The sequence below is a fragment of the Physeter macrocephalus genome, chromosome 4, assembly GCF_002837175.3.
Source record: "Physeter macrocephalus isolate SW-GA chromosome 4, ASM283717v5, whole genome shotgun sequence".
In the NCBI taxonomy this organism is placed as follows: Eukaryota; Metazoa; Chordata; class Mammalia; order Artiodactyla; family Physeteridae; genus Physeter; species Physeter macrocephalus.
Genome location: NC_041217.1, coordinates 92,728,160 through 92,752,866, shown reverse-complemented (window position 1 = coordinate 92,752,866; position 24,707 = coordinate 92,728,160). Strand labels below are relative to the sequence as shown.

The following is a 24,707-nucleotide window of genomic DNA, read 5'->3' as shown; positions in this document are numbered from 1 at the left end:
AGTAAAGCCTGGTGATAGAGTACCAACTACCTCTGCTCTAGCAATTCCCAGAGAAGCCTCACTGCTTTTACTTTCCCTGATCATGTCTCATGCCCATACCTGAGCCAAGCTTTGGGCTCTGAAGCAATGTGATGCACCAATTAACTTTGGACAAGTTCACTTCTCTAACTTTGAGTCAAGGATGGGGCCCAATCCAAACATGTGGGAAGAGAGTGGAGGAGAGATAAAAGACCAATATAAAGTTATGGACTTTGACAGAAAAAGGGAGGAGATGAGGTAGATGTCCAATTAACAGAGGGCCACTACACTACACCAAATAGCTAGCATGTGACAGGAATAGAATTTGAACCTGCCTAAATTTCTAAGTATACACCATCCTGTACCCTAAATCCAGTATTAAGGGCTTCCATAACTAAATCAATTTCTAGTTTCTTTATTATTAATATTTTATAGACTTTTTCTTTTCCAGAAAAAAGTCTTAAAGCCTGTTTTAAGTGCATTATGTTATTTTGCATGTAACTTTTATCACTGGCATTTTGTGTGATAAATAATGACAATAAAACAATGTGTATTTTCAGTTCATCCTGTGCTTGCCAACTTCAAGAAATAGGGGCCTCTTGTCTGTTACCATACCTTCATCTAAAGGGGACAATTGAGAGACAGTGCAAGTGAATATCATGCTCACATAATTCTGAAGTAATAACACTTATCAAAGTAGAAAAATATCTTGATCTTGGCATTAAGTTCCCTTACTTGAACCAAAGAGAGGTGTAAAAAAGGAAGCAGTGAACTAATGGTAATAGTCTGAAAAAAAGAGTAGAAGCAATATGACTTTTATACCACAGAATGATCACAGACAGGAAAATTGTCCAAATGTACACTTGTATATGTTCTGGAAAACTGAAATTTAGTGGTACAGTAATAATGAGGAATTTTTTCCAAGTAGAAATAGAAATGAAGAAGAAGAAAGTGAAAATTTAATGCACGCTTAAGTTCAATTATTTCAGTAATTATCAAAGGTAGGGCTGGTGGCATATGAGAAGCTTGGGGGAAGGGTGCTGGGTATTATTATGATTTAAAAAGTATATGCACTATACGTACTTTCATCAGCACACCTAAAAATCCCTTTAGAAGAAAAAAAAAGCCTTTAATTGGCATCATTTTTCTATTAGGACGAGAAAAATCTTAAAATTAAACCAAATCTGAAATGATTTTTGCCACATTTGTTGCTAATATTGAGAGTCTGAGAAAAGTCCGAAGCTCTAAAAATTGTTAAAACGTTCTGAAATCTGTTTCAGCTCTGTCAAAATCTCCTTGATTCATGGGGCACAAGAATTAACTAAAGTTATATTCCCACCCAGAGGGACAAACATTCTCTAAATCCCTAAGCAGAAGAACTAGTATTTGTATAAGAATGTGCAGTTTTCATGACATCTTCAAGATCCTCAAAATGGCAAATAAAATCTTTTATTGTGTTGAAATTTTCTAATTTATAATCAAATTACTTTGTATTTATATTCTAAGCATTGATATATAACTTGTATGAAGGAAATAGAATTTTCTAAGATTAATTTTAAGATTGACTTCATAATTTGCTCTGAGCATCTGAGAAACTTCAGATATTTCTCTTTAATGTAGTTAAATAATTTAAAATTATCTTTAGTAAACAACATTTTATAAGGACAATGATAAGTTACCTTAAAACAGGTTGTATTGTTCTCTGGTTTTGTATCACCCTCTAGATTGCCCATCTAACACCTAGGACACAGCTGGACACATAGTGATTGCTAAGTTAATTTTTGTTAGATGATTTGGTGAACAACACAAATGGAAAAACAGTATATTACATGCCTCCAGATTTTGCCTTTATTGGTTGAAGTCATAACCTAGGCCATGGTATGTAATACAGATAATATATTGTATGGCTACATATATTATTCTCCATTCATTTGAATAAGGCTTCAACAGACAACTGGGGTAGGTTTATCCTGGTCAATGCAGAAAAGGTTTTTGTCTGTGTATCTGCTTTGGGGAGAAGAGATTGAGCACTTCTCAGAGAATCAACAAATCAGCTGTTTGGTAATTTAAATGCATAATTTGCAGAGAGCTGGGAATATATTAGCAAGCAAAGCAAAGACTGTGAACTAAGGATGTGATGGGATAAGAGATGAGCAATCTCTTAATATAGTGTGTTAGATGCTTGACTTTAAAAAATGTTTGTATAATTTCTTGTAAAATTTGGGTTTTTGAAGAAGAAGAGAAACCTAATATAGATTTCTGTTGTTTTCCTCAGTGGCTCAATTTAGAATAGATTTCAACTTGTCTGAATTAGTTATCTTATGCATAGAATAATTTTCCTAATCTAAAAAAAATTCCATATATTCATTATAATAATAATACTTGTGGTATTGTTTAACCAGAAGAATAGGTTGCATAATCATAATAATCACTCTTTCATTTAACTAATGGATATTAGTATTGTATTCATTAAAGTTACTTTTCCTGTACATCTTTTAGTACTGCTGTTGTTACTTTAGGAGACCTACATGACTTTTCTGAGACCTGGATAAAACTCTGCAATTTATACCTTATAAGTTGTTACAAATTAATATGGAAAATGGCATAGAGCAGAATATTGTTTTGTATGTTGCTACAGCTAATCCAAGAAATTTGAAGCAAATATGACCATAGTTTACTGAAAAGAACACTGGAATGGAAGTGAGAAATTCTGTGTTTAAGACTTACCAGGTCGCTTTCTTTAACCTTGCACAGTCTCTTCATTGCAGTTTTACATTAACTTTATAACTATGTTTAGTTATTTATCACCCTTATATAGTGCCTTTCTATCAGAAATAAACTAACCTTTCAAAACATGAAACATAAATAATAGCAATAATTTCTAATTATCAAGAAGTTATGAAAAGGAATAAAAACAGAGTAGGTTACATTTTGAAAAGTTACTGTGCCACATCTTTTACTGGATACAGTCTACTCCATAGAGAGAAAAAGAAAAAAAAAGCCACGCATTTTTTTCTGTGTGCTTCCTTCTAAGATATCCTAATATCCTCAGCGAGAAGACAAGTCCAACATTGAGAAGTTGACGTCTTAGAACCCACTGTCCTAACCCAACTTTCTTTTTTCCTGGGAGTGTTATGGGTTGCAGGGGGAAAGATTAGCTATTTGGAACTTTCTACACAGAAGCCGTTTATTCGTTCATTCCACAAATATTTGTTGAGCGTCTTCTGTATGCCCACATTCTAGCCAGGGAATACAAAGATGAACAAGTCACGGTTCCTGCCATCAAGTAGCTCACAGTCTAACAGAAAAAAATAGTTTATAAAACTATTGTTTTGGAGTTGTTTCTTTGATTACTGTCTAGAATACTCCTTTGAATAGAGCACTGCTCTAGGGAAGGTCAAGACAGAGAGGCACATCTATTAGAACCAGGGGCATGGAAATGCTATGAAGAGAACAGTAAGAGTTAGTACTACACAAACAGACACACACACACAAAGGCACAACACCCCTAAGCCTACATTCAGTACAACAGCAAATGAAGGAAACAAAAAACACACTGAGGAGGCAGAAGCTTATGTTCATGAAACTTTTTATTTAATAGATCTTTATTGGAGTATAATTGCTTCACAGTACTGTGTTAGTTTCTGTTGTACAACAAAGTGAATCAGTCATATGCATACATATATGCCCATATCCCCTCCCTCTTGAGCCTTCTCTTTCTAATATATTTTGAAGATGGATTAGAAAATTTGGGGGCCAGGGTTTCAGAAATATTTTGAAAACAAAATAGATGACTGAAATGCTTAAATAATTGAATCAAAGGCTACTTTCCTTAACCCCATATTTCTAGCTTAGATCTCAGAATTATTGTGACTTTTACATCAGTGAATTATTCATATTTTTATTCTCCATTCATTTGAATAAGGCTTCAACAGACAACTGGGGTAGGTGTACCCTGGTCAATGCAGAAAAGGTTTTTGTCTGTGTATTTGCTTTGGGGAGAAGAGATTGAACACTTCTCAGAGAATCAACAAATCAGCTGTTTGGTAATTCTAATCCTGAACTTTTGGAAAGATCATAACTTTTATAACAGTTTTAGTAAAGATTTCTTCCTAAAATTCTGTCCAACAATACTCTTCAGTCAGGTATGCTGGACATTTGCTGTGAATACTGGGAAATAAACCAAGAAGAATAAATTATAACCTTAATTGTAAGCCAAAATACACACCAGTGTAAAATACTGCTCTGTAATGTTTGGCTCATGTAAAGAAGGTGTACCCTTTCATTTCACTGGAAATATAGCTGAACCACATTTTTAGGTCATTTTCTGATTAATTCCCATTTCCAGGTGAGGAATAACACAACAATCATGGTTTATATTAGTACCTGCTTTTTCATGTCCCGCTCCCAAACGATTCTCTTCTACCTACCTTTGATATCTTACACCCAGGTTCCTGGCCTGAGGCCTCTCATTCTTAATCGTTAAACTCTTGGATTGCCTATTCAGCTTAGGTAGTTTGTTGTTTTAGGTTGGGTCGGGTCCCCTAGAATGATACCCTGAGAGGATTCCATGGGGCAGAGGGTAAAAAAAAAAGAAAAACAAAAACCCTCTAAAGGAATAAAAATGGAAGGAGGCCATGTAAAGGTATAATATCAAGCAAGTCCTGTGGAAGGTATATTTGACTCAGTATTTCAGGGAAACTCCAGAAACAGCATAAATCAATCACATCTCAGAGCTATCCTTACCAAAGATGGAGAATTAAGACCTACTACTTCTCAGTCCTTTTAAGGGCTGCTCCCAGTGGATGGTAATTCCCAGGCATTTGTGGTTTTCATGCAGCACAGGCTGAGTTGGTTCTAACAATGTGAGGAGAGTCCTTCAAAAAAGAAACACTGATACTGGCTGGTGGGAGGGAAAGCCCACTGGGAGCCTGTGCACATGAAAGTAATAAAGGGATTCAAGGGGACATAGGTGGAATATTGACAGTGTCTACCTCATACAAGTAATCACTGTCAAGTATTCAAAAATATGCTTCGGACTATCAGAAAATCAGGATCTTTTCCAGCATTTGTCACTAATTAAGTAATATTGGACATTGTATTTATATTCTCAGTTGTATTAGAACTCTTTTGATTAAGACAGAAAGCCGACATGAACCAGATTAGCCAAATAAACGTTAATTTATCAGTAGCCAAATAAATGTTAATTTATCAGTTCATATAGTTAAACCACTGTATTAACTGAGGATAGAATTTTGCCTTATGAATCAGAAGAACCAGAGCTCAGATATTAATCAGTACTCCTTCCTCTTTTAGCTCTACTTTTGTGTGCCAGATTCACTTTCTTACATATAGTAGGTGGCACACATCTGTTGACTCTTGACTTCACCCCTCACAATTTCACCCTCCTTTTTCCATGGTTCTAACTTTAAACTGCAGGGAAGCAAGGACTCTAATTGGTCAGGTTTGATATATACTGGTTCTAGAATTACTGTAGTTGGAGGATTAGGTATTATATTTGTCCAGCACGTACATACAACCATCTTAGAGAGGTATTTGTGGCCAGCTAGATGAGATCGTGTAAGATTACGGCAGTTCTGATTTGGACAATATGTTGGAGCAAAGAATAATTTCCCAGAAGTCAAGTCCCAGAAAAAATAAGCTAAACTGAACAAAGCAAAAATACATGTTTATATCACCTGGGCTTTAGTTTCCTCATTAATAAAATGCAGTTCAAAACATTTGTTACATTTGTTTCAGGAGGTTATTTCAAGTATTAAATATGATAATATCATCAAAAGTGCTTTACAAACTATAAAGTTCTGTTAGTGAGCATTGTAAGCCAGTCACATAGAATGTTGAATCTTCTCTGATACTTGTTCACATAGAATAAACAAGTTTTTGTATTACCAGTAAGTGCAAGAGGGTGAACTAAGAAGTAAGCAAGACCCTGGAGTCTTCCATCATAGATTTTGTATGTAAGACCCAGGTTTACTTTCTCTGACAAATTGAGAAGCATAAATCTTGGTAGCCTCCAGCCTTCTTTTTAAGACAGGTGAATCTTTAATGTGGGAACAGGAAGAGCAACTATTCTCCTTGCCATTACTTTTTAAAAGGTGTTAGGCATATTATCCTAACAGTTAGAAAAATCATCAGAGCATCAACTCATAAAGGGGCATAGTATCTTTCTTTAAGAAAAACCTCCAGCAAGCCATATAAATAATTCCTTTCTTCTGAAAAAAAAAAAGAGAAAGAAGAAAAAGAGAAAGAGGAAGAAAGAGGGAGGGAGGGGGAAAAAAGGGAAGAGAAAAGAAAAAAAGAAAAGAAAAATGTTTTGGACATAATTTTTATACTTCTCCTAAGTACTCAGACTGAAACTTCTCCCACATATCATCAGTCACAAAAGTCTGTTCAATAACATTCATAGGATTTACTAAAGGCTACTGGTTGTTAGTCAATTCAGGGAGAAAGATGAAGACACAATTCTAACCCTTAAAAGTTTTATAGTTAAATTGAGAAGTAAATATAAAGTTCTCCCTTTCAAACTGCCTTCCTTTTTATTTCCATGTCCCACTCCCTTTGCTCCAGACCTTATCACATCATGCTTATATTGATATTAAGGTCATAGCCTTCTAATTTGTTTTTCTGCCTCCAGTGTTTCCTTCAACTAACACCCAGTCACACTTATTTTTCTAAAACAATTTTTGTGCCATATTGGTTTTCCTAATAAAAAATACTCTATGGCTCCAAAATTTTAATAGGATGATGTTTATTTACTGATAGAGTTTTAGAGCTGTGGAGAAGCTTGAAGAGTTCGCACTGAATTCAACTCAATTTTGAATAAATTTTACTCACAAATAAGTCTAACAATTAATAAGCAGAAATTAGTTTAAAAATAATATTCCTGGATGCTAGATAGAAATTGTGGGAAGGTCAGTGATTTTTACGTTATAGCACTGAGAAACAAAATTTTAAAAATTAGCAATCATAGAAACATGTGAAAAATAAAATGAAATAAAATTGGTGTATATAAGTAAAACATTGGGAAATTGAAGCCCGGAAGATCAATTAGGAGGCTAAAGCAACTATCTAGACAAGAATTAATAATAACCCAAATTTGAATGGTGGCAGTGAAAATGGAAAGAAAAGTGCAAATGCAAAAGACATTATGAATGATAAATTCACAGAACTTGATGACTGAGCCAAAGGAAAGGGAATATGTAAAAACTATTTTGAGGTTATGGCTGTGGGAGAATAGTGATACATACTACAACCAGAATGAGAAAATAAAAAAGTAAATTTGTTGAAGTTTCCTTGTTCCATCTTCAACACATTAACTATTCCTGAACTAGGAATCTGTCGTTCTGCCATCATTTGCCATTTACCTGGTAACAGCATACACATTTTTCTTTGGCCGACTATTGCTCCTTCATTCTCAGCTGACTCCTCCTCCAGCTGAGAATGAAGAATGGGCCCCCAGTCTTAGAGATGAAAGCACTGCACTTCCCTGGATCCAGTGATTAATTCAGAGGCACACAAGACCCAACTGGAGGCAACGTTACAAATTGAGACTTTGCTATAATAGTTGGGAGAGAAACAAGTATTTTTTCCACTTGTTTTCGCAACAGTTAGAATGGTGTGGCTGGTGAGAATGAAGGTAAGCCATAAATGGAGTGAGCCTGGCTCCTGATGACATCCTTTTAACCCTAATTCAAATCTCCTACATTTTCAGTACATGAGACAACAAATACCCTTTAGCCTTAAACAAGTTGGGTAGAGACTCTTCTTGTCTGGCAATTTAAAATGCCATGACAATTGCTCTATAAAAGCAATATACCAAAGTGGAACTCCTTACCTTAAAAACAAATCAGGGAGAGAGACAGAGAGAAAGAGAGAAAGAGAGAAAGAGAGAAAGAAAGAAAGAAAGAAAGAAAGAAAGAAAGAAAGGAAGGAAGGAAGGAAGGAAGGAAGGAAGAAAGAAAGAAAGGGAGGAAGAAAGGAAGGAAGAAAGGAAGGAAGAAAGGAAGGAAGAAAGAAAATAAGAGCATCCTGGAACTCTAAAATCTTATCTTTTATGGGAAGAAAAATACATATTTGCCCATTCTTTGAAGGTGAACTACTGTTGAGTTTTTGTGTTTTTTTTTCAATTTTTCTCATGTCTTTAAGTACATGTCATAGTTCTGTGGGCATGTACATGTGCTAAACTATATCATTACATTTATTTTATATTGTAATATCCCTCTGAATCCATAAGCAAGTTCTTCTTTGACATGTGTTCTTTCATAAACCCACAAATTACTACTGGAAAAGTAATAGTATATTCTGTCTTTGGAGTTTCAGCATTGCCAAAGACTGCCATGTCTTCACTCATACCCTGCCTTTTCCATTAGAATTCCAGAGAATGAAACCCTGGAATCAAGAGTAAGAAGATGAGTGCTTGAGTAACTAATATCCTCACCACATATGGTACACTTCATTTGATGCTTTCTTTAAAAGGTAAAACCAAACTCTACATTTTTTTACTAAAATGACTGGTTCTTTTCCTTTCCAAAAACTAATCTGTTCTTTCATTTTTTATAAACTGTTGGTATTCTTTTAATTAATTAGTTAATTTTTCTTGCTTAAGTATTTACTTGCAATCAAATACATTTATTTGATTTTTCAATTCATTCTTTCTCTCACATCTACAACTCATCTGAAGAAAATTTCTCAGATTATCTCCAGACTTTGATCATTCCTCACCACTCTTGCTCCCACTGTGGTCTGAGCTGCCACATCCTTTACAGGAGGTTACTGAAGTCACCTCCTACCTGGCCATTTTGCTTCTGCCATCATTCCCTTATGATCTGTTCTCAAACACATCAGATAATTTCACTTCTCTGCACAGCAAAAATCAAAGTCCTCATGAGGACTTACAATGCTGTACTCTGATCTCATCTGCTCTCTACTCTCTCCCTGACCACAGTGGCCACTTTGCTGTTGCTCAAACATATCAGGTAACAACCAATCTTAGGAACTTTGTGCAAAGCTTCTCTCTTCCTGGAAAGCCCTCAATATCCCTCATCTTCTCCAGATCTTTTTCCAATTGTGATCTATTTAGTAAACTCTACTCTGATCATCCACTTAAATTTGCACCTCCAGATATTTTCAACCCATGTCTCCCTACGTTTTATTTTCCCATAGCATTTGTCATCTTAAAAAAAAATGCTGTATGATCTACCTGTTTATTTTGTGTATTGCTCTCTCTCCCTGCTCTAATATAAGCTCCACAAGAGCAAGAACCCTTGACTGTTTTTTTTCACTGACTCATTCCAAGAACCTAGAACAGATGCTCAATAAATATTTTTGAATGAATTGAATGAATATTGCATAATGCCTGTAGAAGCTAAACCATAGATCTGGAACCAAATTATCTTACCTCTCATTTAAATCAGATTTTTAAAAACATTTTTACAGCAACAATACATGTTGTATAATATCATCATTCCATTTACACATGACAAAACTAAAGAAAATGTAGCAAGATCACATAATTGATAACTAATAAACCCAGAATTTGAACTCGTGTTATTCAAGGCCAGAGCCAGAGATTTTTTAATACTCTACCAGCTTCTTTTATTGAGTACTTTTGGGCAAGTCATATACACTCTATGAGCTTCTTTTCTCTCATCAGTTAAAGGGGATACCAGTGCTTCCCACACATTATTGTGGGAAGAAGCAGAGACAATATTTATATTATTTGCCTGGTAAATAATTGTAATATTGCAAATATTTGCAATATTTTCCTGACAAATAATAGGCAAGATTTTCCTGGCAAATAATAAGGAAATTAAATGAAAATAATATTTCAGTCCTTCCCACATGACAGTTACAGTAAGAGATGTCTCAAGCAAGTCCAATCCTTATAGGATGTGTCTCTGCCCTTTTAAAAGACATATGGGAATGTGGTTGGGGAATCAAAGTAAAGGACCAAGAAACTTGCTTATCTAATTTTAATTTAGAACTTAAACTAGAAAATCAATTTTTTTTTCTCAAAGAGCAGAACTAAGCTCTAGCTAATAATAAATGGTCTAATTTTCCAGAGTGTCCTTTATGCATATTTCATTAGCCAGACAGCCAGGGTCAGAGGGACCGTGGGACAGATGCAATCATTTAGAGAGCTCTGTTACAAATTCTGATGAAGAGTTAAAGGCCCAAGTCTCCATTCCACTTTGCCACTTACCCACCAGGTACCCTTGAGTACATAACCTTTCTGTGCATTACAGACATTGTGAGTTTCTATAAATGAAACCCATAGAGCTAAAGCTCATATAGTGCTAATGTTATGTCAGACACTCTCCTTGTACCTTAGCTCCTTGGATCCTCCAAGCAACTTTCCAATTAGGAAAAAGAGACATTACTTCGGGTTGGGGTCACCGATGACAAGGAAGAGTTGATTTCTGAAGGACAGAAAATTTCCATAAGCAGAGAAACAAGATGAAAGCATTCCCAGAGGGATAACAGTATTGACTCTGTGAGTTAATAAACATGCATTGAGTACTTGCTGGTGGGCACCTGCAGCTATGTGCATTCCAAATATATAAGTAAGGTATGATTCTTCATGGAAAGGAGTTTACAGATTTTACAGCCTAGATGGAAAGAAAGACAAGAAGACATTTAATCATTATGTATAACTAACTGTGACACATATCATAAAAGAAACTCAAAAACATGTTTGGAAGTAAAGAGAAAGGAAAGATTCACTTTTTAGAGGGATATGAGATAGTATTTTACAAAGTAGATAATATATTAATATGAGAGACAATCAGGATTTTGAGTAATAGGGACAAATTTACAGGCATTCCAAGCAGAGAAATAATCTGAGGGCATGGTCTGTGAAAGAGCAAATGGCTCAAAAGCAGAAATGCATGCAGAGTACACAGGGCAAAAATGAGGAATATGTACGAAAAGAAAGCCTTTTAATAGGGTTATTGTAAGTCCTGTTAATTTGCTTAGAAATCTGTTTAATGAGAAAAATAAATGATGGGGAAAGTCTTCTTAACAGTTCAGGCAATTAATACTATTTTACAAATGCTGTGTGTGTGTGTGTGTGTGTGTGTGTGTGTGTGTGTGTGTGCGATATACAGAGTTAGTCATCGTAGACATGGAATCATCCCTGAGAAAAACCCAAGAGCTTGCTCACATTTTCTCTCTTCTCTCTCTAAATTGCCACATCATAAGTATTTCACTTTTCAAGGAAATACAACTAGACTCATTGATCCCACAGTAAAGCAAATTTATTCTTAAAGGACCAAAATAAATACCATGGTTTTAATCAGCTCTAAGAAAACATACCAGGCACTCTCCTCCTCTCCCCGCCTCAAGTGCATTTGAGGCAGTGCAAGGTCTAAGTTTGAGCAGATGGATGTCAGTGCAAGTAATTACAAGCTGCAACATAATTTCCTTAAAACGACACACATACTAGACAAATAGTTATTTGTGGTTATAGAGTGGGTAAAGTTACTACAAAAATAGTAGCACACCTTATAATAGTGCTGTATGCCATAATTTACCTTTGCTATATCTGAAGTGTCATATCTTGTTCCAGACTTAATACTTAGTAACTAACAATTTAATGTACAAATCTCCAGCCTAAGAAGTAGAATAATTAGAAAAGGCAAGTACTGCTTTTTACATGAAAAAAAAAGACAGTGAATCATGCAAAATGTCTGAAAGTTATATAGAAGAGAGAAGTGATTTTTAGGTATGAAAAATGTGGGGAAGTTTTCAGAGAACTTTATAAGACATACAGTAAAATCAAAGCAGATATACAGACGGGTAATAATGGATCATAAATGACAAGAGACTTCTCTTATGAAAGTAAAAGCCATTGAGATAACTAATTTGATGCACCATGTCCCCATCCCCTAGAAATAGAATTAAAACTTATCATTGTAAAAAAGTACAGTCAAATCCATCACAAATTTCATCCACCACAAGTGAATGTGATGACAGAATATGATCAATCTTTTCTGACTTACACTTTGGAGAAAAATGAACCTTGGGGCAATTGCCCTTCTGTTTTCTCACAGTTCAAAATCTCTAATTAAACAACAACATCAATAACAAAACAAAAATATTAATAACAAAAAATAAACAATCCTTTTTTGCTTTAATTTAATGACATGAAATCAACTTCTGATTAAAATGTACAAAACATGAGAGTACTGTTAAAGCAACACAAGGAGAGGCTCTTTAAAAGGGAGAGACTAAAAGTGTTAAATGCATCAAAAATATTATGGATGGAAAAAAAGTAGACAAAATGTTTAAAAAAGTCATTTTGGGTCATGAGTAACCCAAATACAAACCATTTCAGAGAGGTGGTAGGCCTGAAAATCTGGTTGCCAGGAATTGTGGAGTGAGTTGTAGAAACAGAGCTAGCAAAGGTAGCAAATTTTTAGTAAGCATCACTGTGAAGGAAGTAGAACTAGATCTGGGAAGGCAGGGAATCAAGACAGGAATTAGTCATTTTTCAAATTTGAAGGAAAAAGAGAAGATTTGGTGTCAATACAAATGAGTTGTGAGGCATGGAAGCAATTAGTTGGTAAAGTTTAAGCCAAATATCATCTCTCTGTGAACTTCTAGAAGATCACCTGTTATAATTAAGAGGGACTTACAGTTAAATATGGTGAATAGAACCCAGGAGTTTCATCTTTCTTCCTTACAATAGCCCTCTAAAATATATATATGAATAAAAGGCTATTTTTAATGAAAGAGAAAATAGAATGAAAAAGCAGTAAAGGAATCAAGGAAATAACTTTATCATAAGAGACCAGTAGATAGGATTCTCAGAATGATGATGAAGGGAAATCCCAGGACATTAGCACATTGTTCTAGAGAGCAATCAATCCGGGTAGAATTGGAGGTTTAGAGTCTCTAGGAGCATTGACATTGTTGATTAAAGAAAAATAGATAGATAGATAGATAGAAATATAGGTAGAAAGATAGATAGATGCACTGATTATTTAATGTGTTTGACCATTTGTTGATGTTTTATTAATCTCTCAGAGTTGGAGGAGACTAGTTAGTACATTGAAACTTAAGCAAATGGAAAATGAAGTAATTACAAATTCTAGGAAGAATAAAACCTACTCAGAGAAACAAATGTCACTACGGTTCACTAAGTGGTTCAGCTTAAATAATATTTACATATTCATAGGCATGTAAACACTGTATATTTATTTAAACAAAAATTTTAATAAATTATATTGAGAGCATAGTGGAGAGGAAGTATGTGTACTGCATGTGTGTAGATGTTAAGAGAGAGAGAGAGATAAGGAAAGAAAGGGTGAGTTGGGAGAAATAAAAGAGATACAGTGTTTGGGGCAGTTTATCAGCCTGTGTTAGACAGCTAAATATTCATCTTCACAATAGGAAATCTGTAAACAATTAAAAAAATTTTTAAATAGCAGTAAACATATATGTATTTAAAATCAAGACATCTAGTCTCAATAACTTAAAAGTTTTTGTCAAGTGGGACTTGGGGTTAGGCTGTAGATAGAGCAGGAACAACTATTTTCATTATAAACCGTTAGCTGCAATCTGACTTATTTAACTATTCAAGCACATTACTTTAATTAAAATAAAAATGTAATTAAAAAGAGTGAAGGAACAATTTCACGGCTTTTAGGGATCACAGTTAGGGTTCTAAAGAGTTTAAAGGATAAGAAGGAAAAAGAAAATACCTATATAATTGAGAGCAAATGCTTTACCTTGATATCAGACCTTAAAAACTGTCTCTACATTTCCAACCATATGTACCACAGTTTCAAAAAATCCACTCCATGCCAGCACATTACATTATTTGCTCTACCCAAAGATGCCCTCAATCACTACCATAAAATAATTCCTCTCCATCTGTCATAATTCTAGCAATCCTTCAAATCCTGTCTCAATGCTTTTCACTTTTTCCTCCCATCCTCAACCATATGGAACCTCTTCCTCTTGTGATGCTCATTGAACTCTCTTACTGCATTTACTTTATCTTATCTCATATTCTTTTGTATATTCATCTAACTCTAAGCTGATTAAATCTTGAGGCTGTGTAACTTATTTTGCATCCCTTTTATTAACTAACAAAGCATTTAAATAAGTATTAGTCACTTCAGGGCTGTGTTGAATTAAAATGAAATTTGACAGGCAATTCTCTGTTTTGAAAAGAAATATTATTACATTGCTATCAATTTAACTATTATCATTGGTTTAAATTACTTATAATACTACATGTAACTTGATTAAGAAAGATGAAATGAAATTGAGGATTTAATTGTTTTAATTTGGATATTTTATCTGAAAGTTCTTTTCAATCAGAGCTATGGAATAAAATACTCTTAAAGCTGCATGTGTAAGTACAAAATAGTCATGGAGATGGCATATAATAAGTCATGAGTTTGATCATATATCATTAGTTACAGTTTTATTTTTTGGTTAGAACCTCTTTGGGAAAACAATAAAGAGCAGTCTTTAGTTGTTACTAAAATTGTCTGTGGAAATGTCATTTAAAGCAAAATAATTAATGATTTGTTTTAATTAGTAATGAAAACAGTTTCTCCTTAATAAATTATTAGATACATTTACTTCTACTTTTTAAACTGACTATTGATTTTTAGGCACTTAGAATATTCCAGGCACTGTCTATGGCATTTACATTTATTACATTATTCTCACAGAAATAACTGCAGATAGAAAATAATAGTAAGACACATAACACTTAGTATTTGCTAGATCCTCTTCTAGGAGCTTTTTACACATACTAAGGCATTAAGCTTTACAACTCTATAAAGCAGGTACTAGTATTATTACTTTCATTCTACAGTTGAGGAAACTATAGCACAGACAGGTTAACTTCTCTGTGGTCTCACAGCTAGAGTATAACATCAGGATTCAGAATCCAAACTTTAACTGCTATGTTAAATAGGCAAAACATTATTATTTAAAATATTGAATTAAGAAAGTTAGCAAAAAAGGGCCATATTATATTTCTAAATTCCATGGTTACATTTTAAAATAATTTGTATGATTCACCTTATGTTCATACATTTCTGTATCTATCATCAAAAGATTTGAGGAATTTAAATCCATTGCACGTTTTGTAGGACTTTTATGTAAATTAAGGGTAACATATTCTCAAACACTGACTTGTTTATTCTTCAGCTAATATTTTTGTTTTGGGATAAAGTATGCTTTTATAAAAATACTCACAATTCACTTTTAAAGTACTCTGTGATTTTTTTTAACTGAATTTTATTTACTATTCTGTTCTGTGCTACATGTTTTGCTGTCCAAGTAGGCAGTTGCCATGTGCAACTTCAATGGATTCTTTCTGATGTCCCAAAATAAATCAAATTATACAGCGAGCAGGGATATCACTAAAGTCTATGTAAATAAAGATATATAAAAAATTAAATATAACCTGTCATTTGCCCTGTGACTATTGAAAGCAAAACTATTCATGTTGTTCCAAATAAAACCCCTGAGGGTCACAGTTTTTTCTAAGATGGTGGTAACTAAGAATGAACACTTTTTTACAGGGAGAGAAAAGATCTTTTGAAGACCTGGTCAGGCCTAGTCCCCATGATTCCTTTTTGCTTTACCATATCCCAGACCTGCTCAGAAAGATTACAGGACTTTCTTTCATCAACCCATATACCACTGAGAGTAACTTCAAAGTGAATTGTCACAACAGTGTGCAGTAGTCTGTAAATATATAAAGCATACTATGGAAGCTGCTCAGAGTGTGGCTTAGAAAAAAAAGTTTTCAAACAGAGGTTAAAGGCACAGCATCTCAAAGCCTTTTTGTTTTTTATTTTTAACTAATTGTAGCATGATTTCTCAAGGAACTAGTTTCTGGAATTTGGGGGTCTTCCTTCTGTGACTTTATTCTCATCTTGCCCAACTTCCAACTGACTACCAAGGACCCTAGTGGGTCCCTTCTTTCATATCACTTCAGGATTTGTTCAGTATCTCAACGAGTCTTCCTGCCTCAAGATTTCCTTCTCTTCAGTACATCCTAAACAACACTAGTAAATTAATCTTCTGAAACCTGCAATTTATACAGAGTCCATGCTTGCTTCGATTGTTCCCCAATATCCAGAGAATAAATCCAAATACAATATACTGAGAAGAGAATCATCTGCCTGCTAACCTAAAACAATCCCCCACTCTAGTCAAACTGCTCAATATACTAGCTTCTCTCTCCTCTCCAAAACAACACCTCATAAACCTTGATAACTTATTCACTGATTTCAATTCCATTACTTCAAGTGTCAGCTCTTCCTGAAGTCTTCCCTGAGAGTGCCAGGCTTCAGGAATTTTTTCATCCTCTGACTTCCTGAAGGTTATTCCCTCTATTTCTCACTTAATTAGTACCTAACAAATGTTGCTTTCTCTTGTTAATTTTATTTTTATGTTTATGTTTTGTATATCTGAATAGCTTAAAAATCTTTTTTACAGTATGGCTTATGTCTTATATGTTGTCATACCTCCAGCACAACACTCCAAAATGGAGTTGCTAAATGATAATTTAATAATGTTAATGTTAATGATGATTATTGGCATTGATTAAATTTGTTTGTTTTTTATGTTTGTAAAAGTATTTACACCAAAAGTGAAAAAGATCTATTATGAAGGTTTTAGAATGAACCCAGTATTATATAGGAGACTGACTAGATGACATCTAACATCCGTGTTTTGTCTAATATCTATAAATCCAAATATCTTAAAAGGGATAAAGTGATGAATCTAACTTTCATACTTGTCTTATAGCTTATTTTACACAATACATTCAGTTTTTAAGAAAAAGTTAACCACTTCTACAATGTAAACCTAGCATAAGAGAAAGAAGTGTTAAGTCTAAGTCTCCAAGGAATTTATAATCTTATTGGAGACATAATAACTACACACACAAAAAAACTAAGTGAGAGAGTGGCATGGACATATATACACTACCAAACGTAGGGTGGATAGCTAGTGGGAAGCAGTCACATGGCACAGGGAGATCAGCTAGGTGGTTTGTGACCACCTAGAGGGGTGGGATAGGGATGGTGGGAGGGAGGGAGACGCAAGAGGGAAGAGATATAGGAACATATGTATATGTATAACTGATTCACTTTATTGTAAAGCAGAAACTAACACACCATTGTAAAGCAATTATACTCCAATAAAGATGTTAAAAAAAAAGATATTACAAAAATACTAAAAAAAAAATTATAACGTATTTATACTATGTTGTAGGCACTCTTCCAATCATTTTAAGTAGATTGTCTCATTTAATATTGAAAAGTTCTTCCATACCTCTTATAAACATTTACTTATTTCTTCCCTTATTCATTTAATAAGTTACTATTGAGCTCCTACCATATACTAGGTACTTTGCTAGGCTTTGACAATATAGTGTAATTAAAGAAAAAAAAGATCTTTGATATATTGGAATTTATGCCATATCACCTTTTATTCCTAAAGCCTAACACACCACCTGGTATAGTAAATTATTATTAATTATTTTAGGATATTGAATGAAGTAACAAGGGAAGAAATATATGTTTATTAAACATTTGACTATGTACCAGAGAGTGTGCTGGTCTCTTTGACCTAGTTTTTCTCCTTTAAGTTGCACAGCTATGCTATGAGATAGAAATGAACTGAGACACATATGCAGGTTTCCTAACATATTTAATTCTAATTCTGATTAGAGAATAACTAGAATTACTTTTTTTTCTTTTGTGGAAAAACTGGCCCATAATACATTGGGAAAAATGAAATGGGAGTTGAAGAGATTACTTCCATCACTGTACATTTTTGAGGAACTAAGATCTTTGAGGAAAGCCTTGGCGTTGCCTTTACCAACAGTTATATAAATGGCCTTAGTGAATTTTTAAAAAGAGATTCATAGTTATTAGCTGTGAAAATAATTTTCTATTGCTTATCTTGCTTGAAATTAAACTTTCTTTTCACAGTTTAATAGTCCAATTTTCTGAAAATTGCCTCAGATTTTTAAACAGTTCATAAAATCAAATAATGACTCATTTCAATTTCAGTAGTTTAGATGTCCATTTACAATCTAATTCTGATAAACTACAATTTTATTGTGACAGACTTATGTCACTGTTAAGAAGATATCTTCTGCAGATTCAGCAATTCTATATTTTTAATAGTTATGGATATTTTTATGCTCAGTGTTAATTCCCAGGTGGTAAGCTAAATAGCCTATCATATTCCATAAAATGATTATTTAATTAAAGCTGATTATTTAGTTTTTATTTCATTGAGTGTTATTTTGATAGTCATACAGTATAAAGATACATAAAGCAACATTTTGTGGTGTACAGTGAAAAATCTCAACACGAAAGTGGAGTAGTACATTATATTCCTGATTTTTCCATAAACTTCTGTATAATTTGGGATGAACTCTTATCTAGGTTTCAGCTTTTCATGTATAAAATGAGAATTCTGTCTTGCAATAGGCAAATATGAGGAATAACTATTTTATTAAATGATAAAAATTATAGGTGATATGTAAATTCTAGATTCTATCATGTTATATAGCTTCCATATTTTAAAAATTATGCATTATTTCAGCAAATAATTACTGTTCTTTGGTTTATCACGATTTCATTAAAGTGGAATGTATGTATACTGTAGAAACTATCAAAGTTTTTCTATTACTTTTTAGACTTGCTGAACTTTTAAAGTACATTTCTTTCTCTGGAGTGTGAATATAATTTTACTTTCAGTAGAGTCATAAAACTGAATGCTTTCTTTTTAGAAGAAATATTTAAATAACTTGCCAAGGAAATTAAAGATAGCAAAAGGTATGCCAGTGTTCATTAGATATAAAAATAATATTAGAACAGTTTTAAATTTTGTCCAAATAGTCTCTTCTCCTCTGGATATGTTACATATTTATCTGATTCAGGGAAGTTGACATTTCTAAGGACAGAAGGAGACTTTGCTATTTCAATGGTAAGGAAAAGAGAAGGCCTTGCACTTTCTGTGAAAGAGAGTTTTATGGAGTAGGTGTAAAATAAAGAAGTACAGTGTAGTGTAAGTGATTCTACTCATGAATGCAACAACTCCACAAAGTTAATTTGTTTTTAAGAACTTCCATGTACACTAGAAAAAAATGGCATCACAATGATTAAAATGATTTTTTAAATTACATTTTCATGGAACAAGCTATTGATTTTTGCAGAAGAGAATGGGAAATTGGTGGAGATGTTTCTTTTATACTCTGTTGGTGCTTTCTACATAGTTTCATTATATTCTATGATTATGACAAAAAAATTAGCAACTAAGTCACTTTAAGTCCATTTATCTTAACTGTGGGTCTGTACTGTACGATTTGGGTTTCTTGTCATCGGCTAGACATATATCAATATACACAACCACCCAGGAATAACTGTAGGGTATCAGTTTAGAAGTTTCCATTTTCCTAAAACATAAAGTATACTTTTCCTCTGAAGGAATTATTTATATCACTTTTTTCTGGAGTCTATTTCCTTCTATGTTCTGAAATACATTCTAAAATTTAATACTTTAGAATCATAAGGAAAAATTATTTTGTAGGAGTTACTCATTTATCAATATTTCTTTAGGATAAGAACTATTTCATAAAGTACTAATTTTGAAAACTATTTCTGTACACCTGCATCTCAACACCCACCAGCCTATCCAATTTAATTTATTTATTTCCCTACTATCTGTTGATTTGCCTACCCAAGTTTACTATTCATTTCCAATATCAGCTTTCAAGTATAAGTGAGCACTGCCCATCAAGATTCCAGGTTCATTCTTTCTTCATTCAACCTCTCTGCATAGGCCTGCTTTGGTGTAGCAAGTGTCACATTAACACTGGATATCCACCAATATGTGAACAGTAGGAGGGAATAGTGACTTTGAGATAATTAATCTCAATTTTTTTTCCTGTTCTTTTCCTCACAAAAGGTAGATTTTCACCTATAGTTGTTATCTCAGGGAAGGACCAGACATATTGAATAGCACATATAGTCTCTGAGCCCCTCTGAGTGTTGTAATCCAAACATCTAAGCCAGCACCATACAAACAAATGTAATGCAAGTTATATGTGTAATCTAAAAAATTATAGTAGCCACTCTGAAGCAACTAAATGGAACTGGAATTAATTTTAATAATATATTTGGGGTAATGAAAATATATTATCATTTTAATATGAAATATTTTAAAATTAAGGAAATATTTTACATTTTTAATATAATACTGTGTTAAAATACTAGTTTTAAAAATAATGCTTAGTTTTGAAAGCCAGTTTATAGTTTACACTTAGAGCACATCTTAATTCACATTAACCACATCTCAAGAGCTCAATAGTTACATGTGGCTACTAGTTACCCAATTGATTGTATTGTCTTTATGGTCTAAGGATTACTGCATATGATTGCAAACTCCTAATATTTTGAATTAGTTCTCAGCTGAGAGTAATGGATGTTTCTATTTTCCCACACACACTGTCTTCTACACCTTCAAGACAATTGTTTATGAAACATGTAAAGGACCCTCCACTATTATCTCTAGGATGCTCCTCCACACCACTGATACACAATCAGCAAGCTTTTTTTTTTAATTGAAATATAGTTGATTTACAATATTGTGTTAGTTTCAGGTGTACAGCAAAGTGATTTGGTTATACATATATATATGTGTATATATACAATCGGCAAGATTTGAAACTCATTATTTGGCAATGACAACAGTGTCACAATTGCCATATGGTCTATGCTATAAAGGATATCCTGATTTCAGAGCTGTTAAAATATGTTTTTAAAAAGTGCATATTAGAATTAGTGGAAAAAGATACTTCATATATAGAGAGACACACACACAAACATTAAATACACATATAACATATGTAATCTATATCATAATGTAAAACATATTTCCTACTGTGGGTCCAAGTAAAAAAATTGAAAGCATCCCTTCTGACCCAATTTCACTTCCCTTACAATAAGTTCTAACAGTTTTATACTAGTTATTCCCCATTAAGTTTGGCACCCACATATCTAACCACACCTACACATATGTGATGTATATAAATTTCAAAGAGAATATCTTTTAGGGCATCAAACTTTAATGCTATATGCATTTCCTAATTTGCCTTATCCACTCAACTTTGTGTTTCTGTTTTCTCAAATTAGCATCCAAGTTAAGTATGGGACAGAAACTTTATCAAATAATTTGGAACATCTGGGAGAACAGAATTATCTCTCAGATTTAGTGGGAAAATAATCTGGTTAAAATACCATACACATAATTTAAATGAACTAAGTATTCCGAACTTTGACCTTTTCTTTTGGAAGTCTATTTTCTAATTTTTTTTTGTATATTTCCCTTTAAATGATCAGAAATAAACCATGGTACATAAAATATCAAAGAAGAAAAGATTTTTAAATAATATGGGCCAGTAACTTTAATGTACAAACAAGAAGCTTAGTTCTAACCATGAGAAGTGCCTCACCAAAGACCACCACGTTAATAAGTAGCTGTTATAACTAGAACATTGGGGACCTGACTCCTAGTTCTATCCATTTCAGCTTCAAAATTCTGATACTTAATTAAAAAAAGAATTCTTGCTTATAGATTTTAGTTTTTAAATATTATTGTCCTGTAAATCTAATAAAATAATAAAATTATAAGTAGCTAAAATATTATTTACACTAAACCACACAATTTATCTATCTATTTTTTCTGTTAATTTTTATATAGCTTGCTCTTTTTAATAAAATAAAATTAAAATGTAATTTCAAAGCTTAATATGATGACTAATGGCATCCAGTATAAAGAAGAAACACATCAGATTGTTCAAACATGAGCTTTAGTTTCATGATAGACTATCTGAGCTGAGAAAAACCTGATTTATCTGTTCATTTCCCAACAGGCCTTTCTTGTCTAAATTGTTAAGGTGTGATATTTTAAGTTTTTCATTAAAATGAGAATAAAGCATAATCAGTGTGTCTCTAACTTGCCATTTATTTTTTATATTTTACTTTGAATAGAAATCCTATCATGATTTATTTGCTCTTTTTTCCCCTTTATTCCTGTTTTCACACATTGGGCTGAATTATTTCATTACAAAGTACTGAATGGAATTATACAAATTTAGACATCTCCAAACATTTGCTACATGCAGCTGGACTTGGGTAGAACAGTCTAGCTTTCCAGAACTCACACACACGCATGCACACATACAAACAGGTCACACTGAAATGAATGGAACTATTCATGGAAGTGGAGAGAAGGACCTGTGCAAACTTTGAAAGAGCTGTTGTTCCATATATACATACTTTACCACATTTACCATCTTTATTTGTGGAGACCAAATGTTTCTGTCCTAAGGTTTACTGCATTTAGACTCTTATTCATTATTCACCATTTCATATTCATTTTTTTCTGGGAAATGATAGTAGTTTGAATATTTAGCTTGTCCTTCATATGAAAATAAACTCCATGGTTAGCACACTCCCAGACAAACTAAAAGCAGCAATTGAGAGAGCTGAACTGACAGTTGAATTCATAATTCATTCATCTGAATATATGGTTTTGAGACTCTTAAAAGTGGGCCAGGTTATCTCTCTTGTGAAAATTCATTTGTTGTCAATATTTTGGAATTTTTGCAGAATGGGGAGGAATTTCATATGCAATAGTACAATAATTCTAGCATTTCTTTTTTTCTAAAAGGCTGGATAAATTCAGTATGTGTTGTCAAATGATTGTAAGACCTGAAGTAACTTTTCTTAAAGAGGCTCTTCCTTAAATACATGTAGGTATTTCTTGAGTGGGTTTATAATTATTTTTTAAAAGGAAATGAAAGCTTTAGGCTGGGTTCTTTTCCCTACATTTAACTTTGTTTTATTTATCATTTTCTGTTTTTCTTTAGTCCTTTTTGACCAAGTGAGTAATTAACCCTTAGCAAAGCAAACAAATAATCCAGGTATGCTGGGTTTAAAAATTGAGAGTTAATTACTTTCAATGGGGGCTTTCCCCATCCCACTACAGCCACTTTTTTTTAACCTTCCAAAGATCCTGTGTTAATGAACACCTGCATGTTTCATCTACAAAACTGCCAATTATTGATCTTTATGGATAATTATGATATTTTTAAAAATTTCATCTCAGTAATGCAATTGATCAAAACATATTTATTTGCCAAACATTACTTGTGCTTAATATTTAGAACTGTGTCTTGAAAATAAGTTTCTCTGAAAAGACAAGGGAAAGATGTGAAATGGTAAAAGAAATAAAAATGGACAGGGTATTTTGAAGTCACAACTATTTTGTATAATTAGAGTCCCTTGTATGTGTAAAAGTGGAATTCAGTTTCACAAACTTTTTATTTTCCACACAACTAAGAGACGTTTTATCCTCCTGTTTTCTAGAATGTAAATACAATACAATTAGTTTTCCAGATAAGATTTCTTGTTGTAAGTAATAGATACCTACTCTAGATCATTTCTACCTCTTCTTCTGGAACTCCAACTACACATAACTTAGACCACTTGATAATGTCCCAGGTCATTGAGGCTTAACTTATTTTAAAGTCAAGGTTTTGGTTTTGGATTTTGCAAACTCCAACATGTTTTTAACCCACTCATGGTTTTTTTTCATTTCAGATATTGTTATATTCAGTTCCAGAATACCATTCTCTTTTTCTTTTGTAGATTCCATTTCTTTACTGATATTTATCATCATTTCACTCATTGTGTCCATCTTTCCTTTAAATCCTTAAGCATATTTTTTTAAACATAATTATTGGAGTATAATTGCTTTAAAACGTTGTGCTACTTTCTGCTGTAAAACAAAGTGAATCAGCTATACGTATACATATATCCCCATATCCCCTCCCTCTTGCGTCTCCCTCCCACCCTCCCTATCCCACTCCTTTAAGTGGTCACAAAGCACCGAGCTGATCTCCCTGTGCTATGAGGCTGCTTCCCACTAGCTATCTATTTTAAATTTAGTAATATATATATGTCAAGGCCACTCTCTTAGCTTTGTCCCAGCTTACCATTCCACCTCCCTGTGTCCTCAAGTCCATTCTCTACGTCGGCATCTTTATTCCTGACCTGACCCTAGGTTTGTGAGAACCATTTTTTTTTTTTTTTTAGATTCCATATATATGTGTTAGCATACGGTATTTGTTTTTCTCTTTCTTGACTTACTTCACTCTGTATGACAGACTATAGGTACATCCACCTCACTACAAATAACTCAATTTCATTTCATCTTATGGCTGAGTAATATTCCATTGTATATATGTGCCACATCTTCTTTATCCATTCATCTGTCAATAGACACTTAGGTTGCTTCCATGTCCTGGCTGTGGTAAATAGAGCTGCAATGAACATTGTGGTACATGACTCTTTTTGAATTATGGTTTTCACAGGGTATATGTCCAGTAACGGGATTGCTGGGTTGTATGGCAGTTCTATTTTTAGTTTTGTAAGGAAACTCCATACTGTTCTCTACAGTGGCTGTATAGATTTACATTCCCACCAACAGTGAAAGAGGGTTCCCTTTTCTCCATACCCGTTCCAGCATTTATTATTTGTAGGTTTTTTGATGATGGCCATTCTGACTGGTGTGAGGTGATACCTCATTGTAGTTTTTTTTTTTTTTTTTTT

At 33.4% G+C, this 24,707-nt stretch overlaps 1 long non-coding RNA gene across 2 annotated transcripts in view; it reads right to left on the bottom strand.

Moving 5' to 3' along the window:
- Positions 1-9,973: 9,973 nt before the first annotated feature.
- LOC102983424 (uncharacterized) overlaps positions 9,974-24,707 on the bottom strand; it is a 139,316-nt gene continuing 124,582 nt past the window's right edge. Inside the window, exons 6-7 of one of the 2 annotated variants that reach the window (XR_003679552.2) lie at positions 10,573-10,646; positions 9,974-10,457 (exon numbers count right to left, since the gene is read on the bottom strand). This is a non-coding gene — a long non-coding RNA (uncharacterized lncRNA). The remainder of the gene's footprint in view (positions 10,458-10,572; positions 10,647-24,707) is intronic. The other variant, XR_447637.4, reaches the window with a different exon arrangement.